The sequence below is a fragment of the Chelonoidis abingdonii genome, chromosome 2 (assembly GCF_003597395.2).
Source record: "Chelonoidis abingdonii isolate Lonesome George chromosome 2, CheloAbing_2.0, whole genome shotgun sequence".
Classification (NCBI taxonomy): domain Eukaryota; kingdom Metazoa; phylum Chordata; order Testudines; family Testudinidae; genus Chelonoidis; species Chelonoidis abingdonii.
In genome coordinates, this window is record NC_133770.1 from 178,832,155 (window position 1) to 178,855,966 (window position 23,812).

General features: G+C 42.8%; 1 protein-coding gene across 3 annotated transcripts in view; it reads left to right on the top strand.

Moving 5' to 3' along the window:
- The window catches only part of FARS2 (phenylalanyl-tRNA synthetase 2, mitochondrial), a 407,483-nt gene that overhangs the window by 42,840 nt on the left and 340,831 nt on the right, over positions 1–23,812 (top strand). Inside the window, exon 4 of one of the 3 annotated variants that reach the window (XM_075062831.1) lies at positions 20,671–20,785. The exons of the other annotated variants lie outside the window; for them this stretch is intronic. The gene's annotated coding sequence lies outside the window, so the exon portion shown is untranslated. The remainder of the gene's footprint in view (positions 1–20,670; positions 20,786–23,812) is intronic. 3 annotated transcript variants of the gene reach the window in all.

Below are 23,812 nucleotides of genomic sequence, written 5' to 3' on the forward strand. Positions count from 1 at the left end.
ACTGTCAGGATGCTGCTGCTTGTCATCTAATTGCTTACCTGTCATCTTCCTGTGAGACTCTTGAAAGGGGATTTCCTACTTCAGGGAATTGGTGAAGAGAGAAGTTCTGTTTCAATTGTTTCTTGATGGTGTCCATTTTATCAGCTTAGTATACCCTCTGTCTTTTATATGGCTGAGGCAGTGTTTTTTTGGGGAGGTTCCAGATCATGAGGGAGGTGACCCTCATGACACCCAGGAGGTGATGTTCATGCCTTGTTTCCAATAGAAATGGCTTAATTCAGTACCTTAAGGGAGAGTGTAGGCAATGCCATTTATTAAATTATATTTTATCTCCAGGCCTTTCTTCCTTTGAACCCTGTTCCTTCCTTGAATCAGTTTCACATACAACCACAACAGATCTTTTCTGCTCTATTTTGAAACAAAGTTTAAACTTCCCTTTTCCCAGCAACTATGCTGACACCTTTTGATGCAGTTCTATCAAAAGTAAAGTTGCTTTGTGAAAGGAGTACGACTGTTTATTTTTAAATAAGTTTATATATTTTTTTAAATTACAGAACAGCAAAACCTTCTAAATAACTATTTGTTGATAAACTGTAATAGAATCATCAAAGAAGTCTCTTGTCTTTACTGTGTATTATTTCTGTTCTAGTGCTAGGATATTATTATATTTTCCCATTCTTATAGCATCATGTATCTACCTGAAGAAAAAACAACAATAAAAACCTTCCTTTACGGAATTTATGCTGTTTTCCACCCTCTCCCTCCCATAGCTCTTCTTATGGCTCACAGTGGTCACATGACTGCCAGCAGCCAACTAATAATTAAAATATAACTGCTACTTGATTCTGGAATCATACAGAGTTTGAAATGCCTTTTCTTTGAGCACACCACATTATTTGCTGCAGTAAAATTACAAAAATATCAAAATTTCAGCTATCTAATCTTAGGTTTTTCAATATCTGTAGTATCTGAGTGTTGCCTTTTGGATATGTTTCTTTTTTAATTAATAAAATAAATGGCTGTGTATCTTACATTTATTTGCCTTTTGCATGGAAACGAGGCCAATTTATGTAACATCTGTCTCTTGTGATAGTGCTATATATAACATTAGTTAAGTTAAAATAGCTAAATTAGATTTCTTAAATACTAGATGCAGAAGTAGAAGAAGTTACCTCCTTCTCCCTTTTAGAGGTGTTCTATGGAAGCACCCTAATTTCTAGAAATTCCTCTTCTTACTACTAAACCAGAATGGTAATGGTACATCAGTGGTTCTGAACCATTGAAATAGAGTACTCTATGTGTCAGCAATAGCTATTCAGTACCCAGTGCCACTCAGATTCTATAGTGGTGGGGAATGAATTAAAATCTAGATAAAATGCAATAGAAAAATGTTAAGCCTCTTGCACCTTCATCTGATCCAGCTTGTGGGTACTGTAGGAACAAAACACATGCTAGATCCTTTGAGAAAGAAACAGTATCATACATAAATCTAAATCTTAAATGCTACAGTGACAGAAACATTAGGAATACATACGGGCTTCAGTGCTTCAAGATGCTGAACACGATGGCCCTGATTCAGCAAAGGACTTAAGCATGTGTTTAACTTTAAGCATACGGATAATCCCATTGCAGCCAGGGATTGAGCCCAGCTAGACTATTGTTTAAATAAAAATAAAAAAAGAAAGAGAAGAAACATGATGTTAGGATGCATTAAGAATGAAAGAGAATAATAATGATGCTATCATATTCATCAATGATACATACTCATCTTGAACACTGTGTTCAGTTTGGCTCACATCTTAAAAGAGGACCATCAGAAATAGGAATGGTTCAGAGAAAAACAACAACAAAATATTCAGAGCAATAGCTGGAGTTGACAAATGCCGTATGAGAAGAAATTAAAAACAAAAATTAGGAGTATAATTGCCATTTGGGGAGAAGAATAATAATAATGCTGCTCTCTTACCAGGATTGATTCAACTCCCACTGAAGTTAATGGGAGTCTTTCAGTTAATTTTAGTGAGGGTTGGATTGGGTCCACATAAGGAATTAAGCAAAAGTTAGAAAAAGTAATGAATGAGATAGCACAAGCCTGTTGGCTTTCCTGCTTATCCTGTCCATACTACAAGAAGAAGAGGGTTCTTGAAGTGAACCAGTAACAAAAATTAATAAAATATTTTTTAAAAATCTAATATATAATTAGCCAGTGGCACTTTGCTCATTTGAATGGTCATTGCAATTTGTCTTCAGTTATGTTCCTTGCTCCATTGACACTTGCTGTATTAGATTTGGTAGGTGATGTTGTTTTCTGGTATTCTGTGTGTGACGGGTTCCCCAGGGTACAGCCTGGGATCATGGTACTGCTTTGCCTCCTGAACTCTCTCCAGCCCAAGCTCTCTTACAATGCCTTGCTAGTGACGAGCAGCAAACCCCTCCAGGCGCTGTGTTCACTCAGCACAACTGCATGTGGAGCCCCACACCCAGCTATATTGAATGAATGCTGCCAGAGCCACTCATGAATCACACAGGGAAAGGCACCAGAGCCAAATCCCCCCAGCTCCCAGCACTGTACCTCAGGAATATACTGTCTTGCACCGCTCAAGACGAGTGGTGCAAATTTATTAATTGGTTCACCACTTCATCAATGAAAAGTAGATATACACCAGCCTTTGCAAAATCTAAGCAGATTTATCATAAACTTCAGACAAACTCACTGGTAAAGATAAACAGTTAAACAAATGTATTTGCTACAAAATATTGACTTTTTGCCTATCACTTAAAATCTGAGTTAGTTACCAAAATAAAATAAAATATAAGCATGAAGTTTAAACTCTCAACCCTATTAGACTGGGTAACATCTAGATTAAGCAGTTTTTTTCACCCCACTGGATATTGCAGTCCTTAATATACAGATTTATCCTTTAAACCTGGGCCAAGCTCCTCTGTTGGAGTCTTGTCTTCTTCTGAGGGTCTTTGTTGTTTGCAGCATAGGTGAGGGCAGGAGAAAGGCCAAGGCTGGACCCCCATTGTTCAGTTTTATACCCTGAATTCCATGTGCTTGGGGAACACACAAGTCCAGGTATGTCTGGTGGGCATTATTGAGGCCTTGTGTACACTGGCAGGTTTCTGCACAGTAAAGCAGCTTTCTGCAGTGTAACTCCCGAGGTGTACACACTGCCAAGCCACTTAGTGTGCAGAACTGCAACAAACCTCACCCCCATGAGAGGCATAGAGCTTTCTGTGCCTGGGCTACAGTGCCGTGGTGCCAGTGTAAACACATTGGTAGATTACAGCACTGCAATTGGGCCCTGGGAGGTGTCCCACAATGCCTGTTTTCGCCTCTCTGGTCATCGGTATGATCACTACTCCCCTCTCCTCAGGTGATCAACCACCATCCACACCCGGTAAATTCCTTTGGAATTTTGAAAGTCCCCTTCCTGTTTGCTCAGTGACATGTGCAGTGGTCTCCGTGCATCTTTCCAAGTGGCCATGCCTGCTCCACGCACCAAGCGATCCCCCACTTGGAGCAGTGCCGAGCTGCTGGACCTGATCAGCATTTGGGAAGAGGAGGCTATCCAGTCCCAACAGCACTCCAGCCGTAGAAATTTTGATACCAGCGGACAGATTTCACGATGCATGACAGAAAGGGGCCATGACTGGAACACACTGCAGTGCAGGGTCAAAGTGAAGGAGCTGCGGAACACCTACCACAAGGTGCAGGAGGCAAACTGCCGCTCTGGTGCTGCACTCGCAAGCTGCCAGTTCTACAAAGAGCTGGACGTGATACTCAGTGGCAACCCCACCTCCACTGCGAAGGCCACTGTGGATACTTTTTTACCCATTAACAGTAACTTTCTTGTGCCTCTCTGCTGTCACTGGGAGGCGTGGGGGAAGGTGGTGAATGGTGGCTGTGTTTTAAATCACTGAATCAGTGGTCTGCGTGTTGCAAACAGTAATGCTTCTGTAAAATATTGCATTTTGGCTTCACAGACATGACCGGAGCCCAGCCTCCCTCTATTTTATCACTGGCTGAATGGCTGCACAGAATTAGAAAGTGGCCACAAAGAACTAAAGAGGACTTTCTGTGTGATGTCATGATGCACTCTGTGGCTGAAAAACAAGAATTGAAGGAGTGGCGGGAGACAGTGAGAAGAGGGACCGAAAGGAGAATGTGGTGCACCAGAACGAAGCCATGGAGCAGTTCTTAAATGTTATGGAGTGTCAAGCGGACATGCTCCAGGAGCTACTAGCACTGCAAGCTGCCCACCCTCCCCTGCAGCCGCTGTTGCAAAACTCTTTCCCATGAGCCCCCCCACTGCCAACACACTCTTATCAACCTCCAAGCTTCAGGCTGTACCTGTTGCATTCCACTCCTGCCCCGGCACAGTCCAGCCCTGCCGACTCCCAGTACCCACTGCACTCAACCTATCCATCTGCTGTTTAGCCCTGCTGAAATACAGTCCCTGCTGCACTGTACTCCAAAGGACAAGGTTGCATATGATACCTGGGCATACACAAATCTTTAACCATTCTGGGACCCCACCTCCTCCTGGGACCCTCCCTTCCCCCATCCCCTACAGTGCTGATGTGTTTTTTTGTCTCTCTCTTCCAGTTGTTGTTTTTTACTAAAACAATTATGTTGGTTTGAAAGCAATCTTTATTCCATTAATTGAAAGCAAACAGAGCTCTGCAAAGCAACAGGCAGTTTTCTTAAATCATCATAGTACATCATCTGCACCAATCACTATCACCTCCTAGCATTACAAGCACTGCACTCCCAAACATAGCAACAAATATTAGTGGCTTTCAGCTTCAGATTGCTGCCTCAAGGCATCCCTGATCCTTATGGCCCCGTTCTGCACCCCTCTAATAGCCCTGGTCTCTGGTTGTTCAAATTCAGCCTCCAGGTGCTCAGCCTCAGCAGTCCATCCCTGAGTAAAACTTTCACCCTTCCCGTGACAAATATTATGGTGCGTACAGCACGCGGCTATAAGCATAGGAGTATTGTCATCGTCCAGGTCCAGCCTCCCATATAGGCAGCGCCAGCGGTCCTTTAAACGGCCAAAAGCATACTCAACAATCATTCCGCACTTGCTCAGCCTGTTATTGATCCTCTCCTTGCTGCTGTCAAGGTTCCCCATGTATGGCTTAATAAGCCACAGCATTCAGGGGTAGACAGGGTCTCCCAGGATCACAATGGGCATTTTGACTTCCCTTATGGTGATCATCTGACCTAGGAAGAAAGTCCCTGCTTGCAGCTTCCTGAACAGACCAGTGTTCCGAAAGATAAGTGTTTCATGCACCTTTATGGAGCAGCCTGCGTTAATGTCCGTGAAATACCCATGGTGATCAACAAGTGCCTGCAGAACCATAGAGAAATACCCCTTCAGATTAATGTACTTGGTGGCTAAGTGGTCTGGTGCCAGAATTGGAACATGCATGCCATCTATTGCCCCTCCACAGTTAGGGAAGCCCATTTGTGTAAAGCCATCCGCAGTGTCATGCACGTTGCCCAGAGTCACAGTCTTTCAGAGCAGGATGCGATTAATGGCCCTTCACGCTTCCGTCAACACCTGTCCAAGGGTCAACTTTCCCATTCCGAAGTGGTTAGCGACCGATCAGTAGCAGTCTAGAGTAGCCAGCTTCCACAGTGCAATCGCCACGCACTTCTCCAGTGGCAGGACAGCTCTCATTCTCATGTCCTTGCACTGCAGGACTAGGGCGAGCTCATCACACAGCCCCATGAATGTGGCTTTCCTCATCCGAAAGTTCTGCAACCACTGCTCGTCATCCCAGACATGCATGATGTTGTGATCCCACCACTCAGTGCTTGTTTCCCAAGCCCAAAAGCAGCACTCCACTGTGGTCAACACCTCCATGAATGCCACAAGAATCTCATGTTGTGGCGAGATCAGTGTGAAACTGCTCTTGCCTTTGTAGTTTAACGAATAACTCCACAACTACTTGTGACATGTTAGTAAGAGTGAACAGTATATTGGTCAACAGTGTGGGATCCATTCCTGCAGACTAAAGAGGTAGAGCGCACAGTACACAAACCGCTGAAAGGTGGTGCAAAATGCGGATGGAAGCATGGGGATTGCTGGGATGCAAAGCAATGCATCATGGGGCATTGGGACAGAACCCAGGATGCACTGTGACCCGCTCCGCCTTCCCACAAGTCTTAGTGGTGGAAGAGGAAGAGATGCTTTGTGGGATAGCTGCTCAGAGTGCACCGCGCCAAATACTGCTGCAAGTGTTGCAAGTGTGAACACACAGGCAGCTGTCAGTGTGAGAACACAACAGTGGTTTCCCTTCAGTGCTCTCTGAGTGGTGCTGTAACTGCTTGTGATTTAACTCTGCCAGTGTAGACATACTCTAGTCTCCAGGCAAGGTTGAGCAATTCCCCTGGTGTGGCCTCATGCAGGTGAGTCACTGAATTGTAGCTCCCTTGCTGGACAGTGGTTGTTGATGGGTTGTTTAACACCCCGCTTGGGTGTTCGTTACTTTCCTTGCTGTTGCCTCTGGGGAGCTAATATCTGGCTGAATCCCCAACTTACAGTATGTTTTAGTGACAACCATACCACACAATTCTCATAACTTCATATGCATTAATGAAATACATAAATGGATAGAGAAATGACTTTCAGCAGATCAGAATCTTTCCCTTGATGCCTTACAAGGCATGCGTTATATGTAAGATCATGATTATTTAAAAATGAATATGGAAGTTACAGGATGCTCCCCCAAAGTATAGAATGTGGTGCACGGATAATATGCAAAGAACTGTGGTGGTCACTGAGTGCTCGGCAACATTTTTTGTATAGCTCTGAATATTTGTACTGGTGCCAGTTAAGCTGAGAGAGAGAATGCCAACTAGTGGAATACAATATAGAAAATAATGTTTTATATATTGCTTGCCGTATTCTGGCACATTAAGGCAATTTACTGTGTAAATGCTGAGATGGGTAAATACATACATAGCAATGACTATAAGCAAATGTATCACTCATTATGTCCACAGAGTGCCATGGATATCATTAGAATTTTTGTTGAAAAATGGACTATTGACTAAGATAAGTAAAGGTGTTTCCTTGTAGCATGCTATTAAAGTTTATTAATGTTTGTAGACAGGGTAGGGCAATAGTTATATGGGGCCTCTAAATGGTTTCTTAGAGCTATCGAGGAAGGGGAGGGGAGGAAAAGAGGCGGGGGTGTGTGTATAGAAAATCCTCCTGAATTCATGGAGTTGCCAGGTTTTCTCCAATATGTTCTCTGCAGGCTAAAAGTAGGATTTGAAAAAAATCTTTGCTAAGATATAACAATACATGAAGAAATGAGGAGATCCTTTTTCCAAGTACTGCTTTATGCAGAGTAGAACTATAATATTGAGAAATGATTTCACACCATGGAAAAATACGAGACTCAGCCCTTAAGGCGCAGGAATTTCCAATAATCGTGGTCTGATCTTTTCCCACTCCTTTTCCCCTAACACTTTCTCCCCAGTGGTTCCCAAACTGGGGTTCATGAAATGTTATAGGGGGTTCTTGGGGAAAAAATCCCTAATGGCGGACAGAGCTGTCCTACGGAGAACAAGACCAGAAGCCCGGAGCCCCTGGGACTACCAAGAGCTAAGCAGATCAAAGCAAGCATCTCTATCACACTGAGGAGATCTCTATGGTTCTTCAAGACTCCTTATAAGAAATGGCTTCTTAAATACCTTCATGCTGTTTCACATCTGACACTCCTTGATGAAACATAGGAGCCTTATTTTATAACAGGCTTATTCAGATTGATATAAGCTACGAAAGTGAGATCTTGGAAGAGTGTTGCTGTTTTCATAATGTAATAAAAATACTGTAATGAAAAATAATAATTAATAAGAAATAGTGTGTAATAAGCATGTCATAAAAACCAATTTTATGTTTCCAAGATCACTGCTTTTATAATTTATATTCAGGTAAAGGAGAAAATCCCTGGAAATATTCAGTTTTAGAAGGGTGTTTGCGAGACTTGACATTTTAGTGAAAGGGGTTCACAGGTTGTTAAAGTTTGGGAACTACTGCTCTATACTCATTTTGTGCTTCTGTCCCTTTTTCCTCCCCAGTTATCTTTTGTTTTTATTGTTTTCTGTTTTTATTATTTTCATTACAATTTGTTTGAATGCCGTTAGCCAAAACTTTTAGAAGTGCCCACTAATTCTGGCTACCTCAATTTTTGTGTGCCCAATTTGATACTACTATGTCAGCGTCCAAGTCAGTGGGATTCATGGATGCCCAACAATTCTGAAAATTAGGCGCTAGTCGTCTGGCAAGGACAGCATTTAGTGGATCTTCTGAAATTTGTGTCAGAATAGCTAGAGAGAAGCACAGCTCAGGTACAGGTCTTAAGATTCAGAGCCTGATTGTTTCGTTCCTGGATTTGGCTTGAGGTCCCTCTCTTTCATCATATATTGTATAAAGTATAACTTAATTGTATATTCAGATACTCCAAAAAAACCATGTAACGGTACATTAAATTGTATTCCTCTATATATTTAATTAGTAATGAAGAATAATTTACAATGCAGTGACGTTTCATTCATTGAGGGAGGAGCTAAATCTAAATACAGTTATCCACTATGGTGCACCGCTGCTGCGCGCTCTCTCTCTCTCTCTCTCTCACAACACACACACACACACACACACACACACACACACACGACAAAGCCAATGGCATTGAAACAAATGCTACTCAAAGTCTGCTGGTAACTACAGTAATGTACCTAGTAGAGTGCTGGTTAATTTACTAGCAATTTTGAGAAATATGGTAGAGGTTAACATTGGGTAGGCTATACTGATTATATTGAATCTGACTCCACACCTTTGGTGGTACTTACTTGAAGATATGATATATGTACAGTAGTTACTTCATAGGTTAGTGTGATACTCTTTGAATCACGATTGCATTCAAGAGAACTATATGGAAACTTGAATGTATTTTAAACAGTGATGTGTGAATGTACCTTGAACTTAGTATTTTAGAATGTGACTCTTCAGAATATATGAATACAAATTATGAGCCTGAACCCTGCAAACTCTTAATACTAGGTGAAATTCATCTCTGTGCAGAGGACCAGCAGGATGTCTGTGCCACTAAATCCTATACTGATAGCTAAAATGATGCATAGGTCTGATGCTGGATTTCTGCACGTTGGTGAATTTCATCCTTAGGTGAATAGATTTCACTTGTGTGACTAACCCTGTGGATAAGCCCTGTCTTTTTATAGTTTAATACTCAAATTACTGCCAAGTTAGCAAAGGCTTAGCAAAAATACAACAGGGTAAATGGCTAATTTAAGTACCTTTGTTTTACCTGCAAAATGTTTCACTTTGCTTCAATATAAATAACATTGATGTAAATGAAAGAACATAGAAAACGTGACATATTAAAAATATTTAACAAAAGAGAAAGTTGTGGTTTGTAGTTTCAATTGGAATAATGTTATCTGCTATGTAAAGTAAACTGACTTTTAAAACAATGGGATAATAATTTCCTTTCTGCCCTATGCACTAGTGGATCTTATTTACTCTTTTGAATTACTCTCTCTCTCAAATGAACGTAATACTATAAAAACCGGAAGGCCTGAAATGGGTATAACATGGACAGTAATAATCCAAGCTTCTCACTTTACTCTACCTGTGGACTTATAGCCTGAGCAAGTAGAATCACCTCTGGGAATGAGACACTACTTCAATTTTCTATCTATACATGTTTGGCTTCTCCAGTACGATTGTGAATGAGGTGCCAGTTGTCGTGGTGGTTTGTGTGAGGTCATTTTGCAATATTTTGGTTTGTAATTCGAATTTTCTTCCCCGGATCCAGTTCTTTTTGTAACTGACACTGAAAAGTTAACGTGTCTCTTTACTGTCTTTTCCTTTGAGCTTGTGCTGGGTTCTTAGAAATTGCCTACAAAGGAGATGAGCATTGAATCAGTTTCCACTTTGCTTAAATTGTAAAGTCTGTACATATCTCTTCTAAACTTTATTATGCCATAGCTGACTAAACATTTTATTCAAATAACTTGCCTTTTAAAAAAAAAAGAGTTCATTTTCAAACATTGCTTTTTAACTTTGTAGAAACAGATTTAGACAGGCTCATATAGTCTGTTGATCATTATTTGGCAAGCCTTCTCTCCATGGAGTCAGGGAGTAAGTACACACTGAAAGCCATCAGCAACGTCTCTAGTCAATCTAATTACTTTATTTTGTGTCTCATCAGATGACAGAAAGAAGAATTGGAGAAAGAGAGTTTTCAGTTCAGATGCCGTTCTGTATGCATGTATTAGAATGGCAGAAAATTAAATACCATAAAGATGCAGGAAAGTGGCTCGAACTTTAAATATTCCAACCATTTCATCTTGGACTTTCATTCGGGCTTTAATTATCTTAGTGATTTTATTGTAGTATTTCCCAGCAGAGTTAAATTCTCTGACCATGTCCACATAAATGACAAAGACAGCAATTCTACCTGCAGACTTTTATGGATGATTATAGGGGAAATAGTCACATAACTTAGATCAAGAGATTTAGGAATTTAGGGCTAGATTTTTAACCCTTTATTTACATTGGTTAGAAGTTATTAATTCAAGTAGCCCAGTGGCTTCAGATGAGTAATTTCTTACCAGTGTCTCTAAGGGGATTAATAATCTGTCCCCAACCAATTTATGACCAAAAGTAAATTATAAAATGTAATTACCCAATTACTGAGCTGTCATGGTGTGGGGTCTGGTGTAAGAACATGAATGAGACAGAACAGAATTCTGCAAACATTCATCCTCTTACCAAGCATATTAGATCTTACACCATTGATTAGTCCGCTGATTTCAATGGGACTGAGCTTGATGGTGATTGTCTCATAGCACCTTCTAGTGTAGTAATTTAGGACCAGATTCTGAAGCCCTTCCATTGAGTAGTACATTACTTCACAGTTGTGCCCCTTTGTTTGCCTGGGACTATTTACAGAATAAAATGCTAAACTATTGGTAGCAGTGTCAGAATCTGATCCTATCTGGGCCCAGAGACTTTGATAACAGATTCTCTAATATATTGAAAAAATAAATTATATTAATAGACATGATAAAACTTTAAAACATTAAATAAAATTAACAATTTCCCTACAGTGTTGGAAACCCAAATGCATTAGCACTGTGGTAGCATGGAAAAACTATTGATTAAAAATGGCTATTAATAAAAGTGAACTCTTGAAAATAGACTAGACTAGTGACAAGTCTACTTTCACTATTCAAGTGGAGTGAAGTGGAAAAAATTAAACAAAGAGCATACATTACATGGTGAAAAAAGTACATTAAATTAAAAATGGGATGGGGGAAGTTTAATAATCTGAATTGCTTCAATAATAAAGATAAAATTGTTTTGAAAATATGGGAACAAGTTTGCAAATATAGATAACATAGCTAACTCGAGAGCTCACAAATTCCCAATTATTAGGTACCTGTCTAATATATGCATGCATAAGTTAAACATTTGAGAATGTCTATACCTAGCTTTGAAGGTCTGGTTATGTGTTCTTGTCTAAACTCCCAGCCTGTATATGAACATTCAGCATTTTCATCCATAAGTTAGGTGCACGCAGAATGGATTAATGTGTTTTTTCTCAGTTAACTTGAAAAGTAACACCCATGATTCATATCTTGACAATTACAGCACCGCAAGCAGGTGGGGGAGAGGGGAAGAAGGAGCGTTTTCTGGCTTGCTGGGGGAAGGGGTATATCACTTTAAGGGTGGGGAGGCAAGAGAGGCACAAATGCTGGTACAAAAGCAGAGTGGGTTAGCATTGCAATATTGACTTACACCCCAGAGACCAGAAGGGCTGGGGAGTTGATAAAGGGCAAGCCCGGTAGGAGAAGCCCATTTTCCCCGGGCCAAGCAGAGCAGCACCCAGCGTTGGAAGTGGCAAAATACCAGGTTTGATCAGGCTCTGCTGTGGGCATTGCACTAGCTGCTCCTTTGGGGGCTGAGAAGGAATTTTTCCTTCACTGCCAATTTGGCCAAGATGGAATGGAGGGTGGGGGTCACCTTCCCCACAGCAGGTTCGAGGGAGTGGTTGTTACGGTGAGTAGGGAAGAGCGTTAGGCTGTGATGTCACAACTCATTCTGTAAGTGTAGGGCAGATGTCCAGGGAAGGCACTCTGTAGGGAAAGGACACACAGGCCATTTATCTGGTCACTTAAAGGAATGGAACAGAGGCGGGAGTGGTGATTCTGAATGCCTGTGACTGGCGCAGCATGGAGCCTGCAGGCTGCCTTCTTTTATAGCTCACCTGAACCCTCATTTGAGGTGGGGGTATGGTAAGGTCCCAGCAATGCTGGGGACCAATGGAAAAAGAGGGGGCTGGCTGAAGCCCCCAGGTAGATATTGAAATGATCATGGAGTTACCTGCACAGTACACTTTTATCTCCCATGTAGTCCCAGACATCTAATAATAAAGTTGCAGCCTGATTAAACCATATCTAGTGTCTCTTGTTCTTCTTCCAGTATAGCTAGAGAATGTCCTGTAGGTATAGGATACAGTATGCGTTTGATGGGTCAGATGCTGTTATAACAAGTAGTGAACTACACAAATTTTCTCTAATACTTTTGATATAGTATTTATTGTGAACACACATAATGGTGTAACAGCATGAAAATGAAGATGATTTTTTAAAAAATAAACAGGATGATAAGACACATACAGAGGCCTTTCAAGGTGAAGGGAAAAGCAGTAAATTTAAAAGCATTCACCGTAAATATGTCTATAGTGTGGTATCCTGTGCATAGGTTATAACTAATAAATCAAGGTGTATAATGAGTAAAACAATTCTAAAATGTTACTTCAGTGTAATAGGTCTAGGCAATAGTGCTTGGAACTTCAGAAGCTTATAATGTTCATATTTCTATCGCTGTCAAAATCTGCATTGCTGTATGTTGTTTAGGGAATGGTTATATTTTCCTTTCTTGGTCTGGATTCTGTACCCCTTACTCACATTGAGTAGTACCTCACTCTGCTGTAGCCTACTGATTAATCATAATTGAGGGTGCCAGATTCTGTCCACTTCCGTCCCCCTCGTTTAAAAACAACATTTTCTGTGTATTTGCCAAGACCCAGCTTTCTTCTTTCTAGTATGGGCAGAATGCCATTGCCTGACTTTTCACACATATAGGGAACTGCAACCATTATCTCGCCAGTCCTCACATAACTTTACTGGCTCCCCATTCATTTTAGGATTTAATTAAATATTGTCCTACCTTATTTTTAAACCTCTGTCTAGATGTGCTCTCGCCTCATCCTCTGGTCTTAGTTAGGATTATTAATTTGTTTAGCACTAACAACAAATACTTCTCTCCGCTACTCTCCCAGTTTCTTCTGTTCATCTACATTAGCTACAGTGTATGTAAATGTTATGATTTTATCCTCTCAGTACTACACGTATACATTTCTAAAGCAATCTGCCTGGATGCAGAAGCAGTTGCCATTTTGTGAGGCAGAGTTAATGCATCTTTTACAGAGGAGTGTCATGGTATAATTCCCAAATCTGGACCTTAGCGTCCCAAAGATTGGGTACCAGCATGAAAGCCCCTAAGCTTAATTATCAGCTTAGATCTGATAGGCTGCCACCAACCAGGAATTTCAGTGCCTGGTACACTTGGGTCCCCCAAAACTTACTTCCCTGTGTACCCAAGACTCAGATGCCTTAGTCTCCTAACAAGAAATAAACCATTCCCCCCACCTCTCTCCCACCCAGAAGTTCCTCTCTGTTGGTAACCTGAGAGTTTACTGATGCAACCTCTTTACATCACAATACAAGAAGCATGTCTCCTCTCTTCACAAAGAGACAAACCAAAGACAAGGAAACAGAAAAATTCTCTCTCTCTTCCCCCTTAGCCTCCCTTCCCCGCGCCTGGACCCTAGGAGGTCTAACACAGAGAGCCAGTTTTCCCCTCTCCCCTGTCTTCCTTTTCCCACGCAATTTCCTGGTAGCAACTAGAAAAAAAAAATAAACAGGTCTTTAAAAAGCAAAACTTTATAAAAAAAGAAAGAATAGAAAACCAGTTCCTTAATCTAATGGTAAGATACAGGCTGTTTTCAACTTATAGAAAATGAATAAACAATAGAAAAGGGATAAACAAGCCTTATCCAAAAACAATACAATTAACAAAAATGTACTTATAGCCAAATACAAGTAAAGACTCCACCAGCCAGATACACAATGCAAAAATACACAAAACAATTTAAAAGACTATTAACTTTGCTACCTTTGTACTTACAACTGGAAACAGAAAGAGGTTAGAAGGACATGAAATAGCATCCTCTATAGCTGAAAGCACAGAACAGACAAAGACCCAAAGACCAAGAACACCCATAAATTCCCTCCCTAAGCTTTAAACAAATCCGGTTTCCTGATTGGTCTTCTTGTCAGTGTTTGTTCCCTTTGTTAACCCTTTACAGGAAAAACCATAACCTAGCTATCTGTGTATGACAAGGAGTCACACTCTCGCTCTGAATTCCATTGTCAGTTTGGGTGTTCTTTATTTTTTTAGTCCAAAAGGACTTGATCTTTGCCAAACTGCTGAGCACTTTCCCAATCCATCAAAGCACTAAGCGGCATTCAGCCTGCTCTGCTGGATCAAGGCTGGAATACTGAGCACATGAGATCAAACCCTAACACTGATAGCCTATGTTGTCGTGTGGACTGTGCCTACACAGCGAAAACAGGATGTCCACCTTGAATTAGCTAACTTGAGTTTACTAACGCAAGGTAAAAATTTTAGCAAAGACGAGGTAGGTTTTTAGTTTTCACATTGAGTTAACAGGTTGAGTTAAAGACTCGTGAGGCCATAGATATAATGCTAGCCAATGTTCTCGCTTCATTTCATGCAATTTTGCTATACTGATGTGAAAGCCTTCTGCACAGCAGATAATCAGCTTTGGAATATGCTTCTTATGCCTATCTACCTCAGCAGCTCTCCATCTCTCTTCACTTCGCATATCAAAAGCAATTCTTTTTCACTGCAGTGTCTTTATTATTCTCAATATAAAAGCCCAATAATATGTTAAGCGCGAAGAGCTCGTTACACGAAGGCTGCTTCACCCATAACATGCAGTATTCCCTAATTGTTCAGCACAGTTCTTAATAGTCAACTTAAGCAGCTACACCTGTTCCCGATATAGCGCTGTCCTCGGGGAAGCTAAAAATCTTAGGTTATAGGTGAAACCGCGTTATAATATACACCACTGCAGAGGTGTCTGGAATTCCTGGGGTTTGGGCAAGGGTGAAAGTAACGACATTTCTTACCCATATCGTCAATCGCAACAATTCCACCCAACCCTTCCTACATCTTCATGGAGTCAAATCCCATTGCATCATAGAGAGAGAAAATAAAAGCTACTATTCCTACTCCAGTACTCTGTATAATAAATTTACTATGGAATAAGCCTGAAAAAGTGAAAACTCACTTCACATTTTAATCTGTGTCTTCCCTCCTCCTCCAGACAGGCTGCTGATGCCTAGGCTCTGTGCTTGCTCCCCTGGCACTCAGCAGCTGCTGCAGAGGCTTCCCTCTAGCTTGCAGCAGGGAAACTGCCTCCTGCATAAGAACAGTTTAAACTCAGTTGTTCCCTGGTGGTTCAGCCCCCAGGGTTAAGAGAGGTTTCTGGCATCTTTGTTAATTTCACTCTCAGTTGTTGGGGGCGGGGGGAAGCGGGGGGAAGCTGTGTGTGACCCTGGCAGGGGCAGTTCTTTTCTGCCCCCTGGATGAGGGGATCTCCAATACTACTAAAATACAATAGTAGGGGCCGGTTTTTGGAGTCGGGGCAGTTGGCGGCAGGCTGCAGCTGCATTGTTTGTGACACACACATTCATACATACACATACAGCATGACAGGTGCCCTGGTCTCACCCAGGTCAGCAGGCTCTACCATAATACCCAGAATAACCATGAGCTAGTCCCTGAGGGGAGATGGACACACCACCTACCTGCTTGGAAGGGGAAATGGAGTGACCTCGGGGGGGGTGGCAGCATCTCTTAGGTTAGCAGGGGGCACTGGGGAGACCACTGTCTGGATGAGAGGTGATCCCCATGGCTGGGATGTGAGGGAGGGGAATGGGATGACTCCCAAGGCCAGATCAGGGTGGGGGGGCAGCCTTACCTCCACGGACCTGCACCACGGCAAAGTCAGTGGGTTATGGGGGTCTTTTCTTTTGTAGATAATACCTGCAATTATAAATGCTGAATTTAGTATGCACTTGTTTGTCAAGTCTCTCATTAATTTATTTATTTACTTTTCCCAAAGCATTCTTTACAAAGGTAGTAGTTTCTGAACACAGACCAGACAGTCAGTGATATTTTTTAGATCATAGTGCATGATTTTTTATCTCATATTGCTTGCCTCTTTGTGCAACTGCCAAGCTTTCTTGCATAATTTTCTTGACAAATGGCTTACTCATTAATATTTCAGTCCCACTCTTACCGACCCATAGAAATTATATGCTGCAGGCAGGGAAATATAGTTCCTTCTGGAAGAATATTCTAATGTTTTCTTTAAACACATTGTCAGAACCTGTGACAGATAAATAGGGCTGGTACTGTTCAAACTAAAGATGGCTATTTTTTGCATATGTGATCATACGTTTACTAACTGGGTGATACTGTACCTCGGTAGCAGCAGTAGCATCTCTGCTGCAAATGTTTACATGTTTTGTGCAGCTTCTACTCTGAAGACTAATCAATTCTAAAATAAAATCCATGGAGAAATGTTTGTCTTTATTTTTTGATTGATTGTTGAAATACACACAGTCCTAGTAAATGCTCTGTCCATTCACAGATTTTCATTATTTCCATAATAGAGATGGAGAAAGGAGCAATGTTGGAGGGGTTAAAGTTAGGAAGTTGAGATCAAAGATGCATTAGCACTAGTGCTGAGGTTTGGCTCAACGGTGAAATTTTGGTTCAAAATGGCAGCAGTACAGGAGCTCAATTGATACGAGAATTCTACCATCTTGAGTGGTACAATTGTACCACTGAGCTACAGTTGGGCTTAAATCTGACAGTGATTGGGTATTCTAATGAGGTTTTGACTGAATCCCAGTTGGAACCAGAGAATAGATCCCTTCCTGTTTTAAATCCCAATAGGAGCCAGAGCTGAAGGGGCAGGTCCAAATTCCGGGATTTGAATTTAGACCCTACTTGAAATTCAGATAGAACATTTCAGTTTTGGCTCAACTCTTCCTTCTAAGAATTGTATATTATGAAAATAATATTGTCATGTGTGGTTAAAGCCTGGGTGTATAGGATGGGAGGGCAGAGGCAGCTGTGAGTTAATTAATTCCCCATCATGATAGATCACACAGGTGCCTGAGTGAATTGAGAGGCGATTGAGAGAGACTAGGAGCTGAGAGAGTGAGTTGGGAGGCTTTTGGGAGAGAGAAGGAGCTATTAGAAAATCAGAGGGCATTTCTTCAGGTTCCTGGCAGATTTGATGAATACGTGCAAAGCTGGCTCTCTACTTTGTCCCAGCTGAATTAAGCTGCACTTTAGGTTTGTTTGGGGGCAGGGTGTGACCTGTACCAGGGTTACCCAGGGTTGTGAGGCACCTCACCACCACGTGCCCTTAGCCTTGTCTATGTCTGCTGTGGATCAGCTCCCTGAAATCACTAGCCTCTGGTAACAGAAGCTCTTCCCTCCAGGGCTCAGCAGGCCTTGCTCTCAGGGCCACGCGGGGGGGGTGGGCAAGTGGGGCTGGCATTTCAGCAGTGGGGGACCCTTCAGTGCTGCCGAAGACGCGGAGCGACTGAAGCTCCCCTCTCCCCTCCCACCGCCGAAATGCCCCGCGAGCACTGGCCTGGCGGCAGTCTGAGTCTTCAGCAGCATTTCAGCAGCGGGGAGTCCTTCAGTCGCTCTGGGTCTTCGGCATCATTTCAGCGGCGGGGTGCCCTTCAGTGCTGCTGAAGACATGGAGCGACTGAAGGGCTCTCGCCACCGAAATGCTGCCGAAGACCCGGACCACTGCTGCTTCCCTGCTTTGCCCCAGGCCCCCTGAATCCTTTGGGCAGCCTCACTTGCTCTCTCTATACAGATAATTCATAGGTACACACCAACTCCTGAATTCTCCAAGTGTCCCTCTGCCATGCTTAACCCCTATTCCATTGAGCACTCACAAAACTCCTAGATCTGCTATTCCCAAAGGACTAGTACACACCAGCTGCAAGAGTCAACTCAGCATCACCTCTCTGGTTAGCACGACAGCACTTAGATATATTTATAGTGAAAACAAGGATATGTATATTATCGAACAGAGATTCAAGTGCTAGTAAGAATATTGGAAACAAATGGTTACATACAGAACAAAATTGTAACATGGTTTCTAGTGACTAATGTCCCTTGTCTAAAGAAGCTTATCTTACTCAAAATTCTCTCCAGCATTTTCAGCCAAATCTGGCTGAGACCCTTCTTTCATTAATCAAACTGTCTGTTTACATCCTAGGTGAAGGATGCCAGAATGACCTCTTTGTCCCCCAAATATACCAGAACAGACCTTTGATCTGCACCTCAAAATAGGGCTCCTCCTCACCCCTACTGTTTTTCTCTTTTTGATTTTCTCTGAAGTTTTCACAATACTTCATTAGCAGTTGGTTCAGAGTCAGGAGTGGAGGCCTATTTTGAAACATACAATACGTAGTTAATGTATAAACAGATGAATAAGTAAACATTTTGTGCCTAAAAGAAAAACTGTTTTTCACTTTTCCTGGTGACCGGTTCCTATATACAGACTTTAACATAATTTTTAATCTATATACCGAGAATGGCCAACTTACTGACCCTCCAAGCCACATATGACAATCTTCAGATGTTTGAAAGCCAGGACGTGCTTGCTGGGGCTCGGAGCTTCAGTCCTGCTCCTGCTGAAGCCCTGAGCCCCTGTAGGTGCACCTGGTGGAACTGAAGCACCGAGACCCCCTTCCCCACTAAGCAGAAGCTCCTTCCTCACCAGCCTGCTGCAAGGCAGAGGTCCCGAGCTCTCCTCCCCCAAGTCTGTTATGTGGACAATGAGGGATGTGCCGCACCCTAACCGTAAAACAGCTGCATGCGGCTCACAAGCCACAGTTTGGCCGCCTCATATATGTACATAACTCCTTATGCATCTGTACGTGGTTTTTGCAGTGTTATCAATGACCGGAATGGCACCAGCTTTTATTTGAGACCTCACCTGACACTCACTTTGGTGAATTAGAATGTACATACCAGACCCAGGGGATTCCTGTAACTCATCTGCATCCCTTATGACCTTTCCACTTGGCATCAAGAGGTCTCTGGGGTCACACTGGCCTAGACTATTTTTTACATTTCAGATTTTGTGGTAAATTTCACTTCCTAGGTATATGAATTTTATTCAGGCAGGTGAATCCATCGTGGACTAAATTCCCATAGACCAAACTGTCACGGTACCCCTGATTTGGAAAAAGACCTCAGTGTAATTGAAAAATAATGTTTTGCAAGATAGAAAATGTATTAATGTAGTTTCAATAAATGGGCCAAAGGTGTTAATGTAATTCTGTCACCAGCCAACATTAATTAGCATTAAACAGGACCTGGGATTTGCTATATAGATACCTCAGCCTGCTTAGTATCATGGTGAACACATCATTAAACATCCTTTTAACTTTTTATTAAAGATAAAGAAAAGAAGAAAAAAACAGTTGAAAACATTTGAAAAGTAAAGCATTAAATAAGGCTTTGATTTTAACATCCCTTGTTCCTTTTCCCTTTTGCTGGAGAGAGATTTTACAAGCAAAACCCCATTGTTTGACAGTCTCTTACATGGTATTAAAGATGGCAATCACTGTCCTTTCGGGGAAAAGAGAAGCTAGTTGAGATGGACTAGAACTGTAACTCTCGTTGTTAAAATCTGTTCCCATTTTATTCCATGTGGTGGTTGGGATTCAGCTGGAGCTGGAAGAGGTGGTGATGTTATCTGGGTCTTACTTTCTGCTCTGGTCTGATCAGAGCATCTCTCAAAACTAGGGTGATGAAGGCTTGGGGTCCCAGGAGATGGTGGGAATGGCAGGCATGATGGCGAAACTTGCTTCAGTTGCCTCAGTCTGTTCTTTCCTGTTTTCTCATCCAAAGTGTCTTTCTTTAAGGACACAAAATAGGAGTGATGGGTGGAATAGCCGATCCCCTCATTATTTTATCTACCAATGCGGTCTAGTATCCAACACATCAATTTTGATTCATTAATTTTCCAGTTCCACATCATCTGTTTTTACCAGGCATGATTTTAACATAGTCCTTGAACCATATCTGTAGTCACTTTTGTTTAGACTAATTCAGCCTTTCTGTCTCTCTTTGATACCTTTTCCCATCAACATTTATTGTTATAAGTTTTATGATATGATATATGAACTTTCACATACTTTTTAAAGTTGAGCTCATATTTAGAGTAAATTTGTAAGCCTAATTATCACAATAGAACTGAGACTCAACTTATTTGCAAGGCTAAGATAGGCTTTATGGGGGATTTACGATACCTCTATCCTCCTCTTGTTGTCCTCCTCTCCTGTCTATTATAAATTAATGTAATAAGGATTTTTTAAAATTTTGATTGTCTCTCTCTCCTCAGTTCTTTTCTTCTTAGGTCTCAATCCTGAAAATTGATCCATGACGGAAAATCTCTATGCCTGAATAGAGTCCGATTGACATATCAGCTTATAAGATGTGGCCTTAAATTCTAAACTCTGTAGAGTCAGGGAGTATGTCTTTTTTGTGTGTATTTTTTACAGTATGGGGTTCTGATTCTGTTATCTTAGATGCTACTGAAATAGAAATAATAATTATTGTTGTTAATATTTATGTAGATAGTTCCAAACATGCAGAATGATTTTCCATGAACTAAAATATAGTGTTAAAGCCTTGAATATTTTTTAAGTATAATAATGCAGTATTCTACATTAATTATTCAGCACTCTGCAGAATTACTAATTTGTGCTATAGTATTTTGGACCATAACTGTGAAATTCACAGGCACCAACTTTCCAAAGTGCCTAACGGTGCTTGACCCCCAGCACTGTCCCATGTCCGACCCCAACTCCACCCTTTCCCCCAAGGATCCACCCCACCCTGCCTCTTTCTGCCCCTCCTCCTCCCCCTTCCCGCCTCTTCCCACCTGAGTGTGCCACATCTTCTTTCCTCCCCCACTCCCTCCCAGCCTCCTGCATGCTGCAAAACAGCTGATCATGGCAGGCAGGAGGCGCTGGGGTGGGGGGGAGCTGATAGCGGGGCTGCCGTTGGGTGCTCAGCACCCACTATTTTTTCACTGTGGGTGCTCCAGCCCCGGACCACCCACAGAGTGGCCTATGGTGGAATTCATCAGTGCTTTTTTGTTTACTCTCCGTCTACTGTCCCTTGCATTTTTAATGCCCACCTAAACTTGTGTTTAACTACTGCAGTGGTTCCCAAACTTGTTCCGCTGCTTCTGCAGGGAAAGCCCCTGGCGACCCTGGCCAGTTTGTGTACCTGCTGTGTCCGCAGGTTCAGCCGATTGCAGCTCCCAGTGGCTGCTGTTTGCTGCTCCAGGCCAATGGAAGATGCTGAAAGTGGCAGGGGCCGAGAGACGTGCTGGCCGCCACTTTCAGCAGCTCCCATTGGCCTGGAGCAGCAAACTGCAGCCAGTGAGAGATGCAATCGGCTGAACCTGCGGATGTGGCAGGTAAACAAACTGGCCTCGACTGCCAGGGGCTTTTACTGCACAAGTGGCGGAACAAGTTTGGGAAACACTGAACTACTGGCTTCCACCAAATTCAACTTTTTTCGACTGTCTTTCTACTGTTAAAGTTAGGTGGGCAGTCATGTGACTTTGTTACATCTATAAAAATGACATATTTAAGCAGTGAAAATTAATGAAATATACCACTGCACATTGAGATTACTAATGTCTAATTCCTAAATAAAGTAAATTAATTTTTGCTCATATAAATGATTCACAGTGGAAACTTACTCTTTTTGTTTAACAGATACTTCAGGATAACATAGTTGAATTTCAGATGTTGAGAAAATGTGCCTGAAAAGATAATTTTGCAGGTAGACTTTATGGCCACTTCAGCTGCATATTTACTAAATACCAGTTCAGATCTGAAGAATATTTAATCAAAGAAAGCAAACTAGATATAACAGGTGTCGGCAATCTATGGCACGCGTGCCAAAGATGGCATGCGAGCCCCGGCAGGCAGCAGCGTGCCATTAAAAATTCTGCTGAGCTGAGCCCAGCCCGGCCTGCTCTTCTCCACCCTCTGCTCCTCCTCACCTCTTCCAAAGTGCTGGGTTCCTGTCCCTCCTCCGCGTCTCCGTCCCTCCCTCTCTGCCGGCCAATTAGCTGATGGCCCTTGCGAGGGAGGGAGTTGGAAAGGAGCAGAGTCAGCATGCTCGCTGCTCCTGGCAGAGGCAGAGAAGAAGCGAAGGAAGGGACTTGGGGAAGGGGTCTGTGGAATAGGGGCATATCCTCTTCAGCCCCCTACCCTGACCCCCTCTCACACACACCCAACCCTCTGCCCTGAGTCCCGCAGCCCCGCACCCCCCCCAGACTCCTGCCCTGTGCCCCACACACACCCCTGCCCCGGCCCTTACCCCCCTCATACACACCCACATCTCTGCTTGACTCCTTCACACTCCCCCCCACGGCCCTAGCCCTGACTCTGGCACCCCCACACATACACAGCCCCCTTTCCCTGACACCTGCACCCCCCTCTCATGCTCCCAGCCCTCTGCCCTGACTCTTGCGCCCCCTCACACCCCATGCACCCCCCACATTCTGAGTCTTGCACCCCCCACATCCCCACCCCCACTCTGAGCACAAAACAGGAGCTCCTAAACCTCCCTCCTACATTCCCACCTTCACCCCTCGCACCAAATGGGAGCTGCCCAGGTGAGTGCCCCACACCCAGCCCCCCTGCCCCAACCCTGAACCCCCTCCCTCATTCTAGTTCCTGGCCAGACCCTTCACCCCCAGCCCTGTGCTCAGTGCATTCCAACCCTCAGCTCAGTGGAGAGAGAGGAAGAGAATGGGCCAGAACCAGAGAGAAGGTAAATACCCACTGTATGTGGGTAGGGCCGGGACCCCAGACTGGCAGCGGGCTGAGCGGGTCTGGCAGCCGGGATCCTGGCTAGCAGGAGCCGGCGGATGGAACTCCTGAGTGACAGTGGGCTCGGCCCATTTCCGGTCTGGGGTCCTGGCCACTGGCCCTGCACACCCCACTGCCAGTCTGGGGTTCTGGCTACCGGACCCTTGCCAGCCGGGGTCCCGGCTGCAGGCTCCGCTCAGCCCACTGCCGGCCTAGGTGAACAGAACCCCAGACCAGCAGCGGGCTGAGCGGGCTGGTGGCGTTAAGATCAACGTCTTAATTTAATTTTAAATGAAGCTTCTTAAACATTTTGAAAACTTTGTTTATTTTACAATACAACAATAGTTTAGTTATATAATATATAGACTTATAGAGAGAAACCTTCTAAAAAACATTAAAATGTATTACCAGCACGGGAAACCTTAAATTAAAGTGAATAAATGAAGACTCGGCACAACACTTCTGAAAGACTGTTGACCCCTGAGATATCGTTTGGATTAAGCTTGGTGAAGAGAATAATAGTAAAGTACTAGAAAGACAATGCTCCCCCAACTAGCCTTGTTCAGGATGCGTGTCTTGAAAGAGTGATGTATCAAAAGCAAGACACAAGAGATATGTTTGAGAATGCGTAGGAACCATTTATGAATCATCTTGTTGGATCTG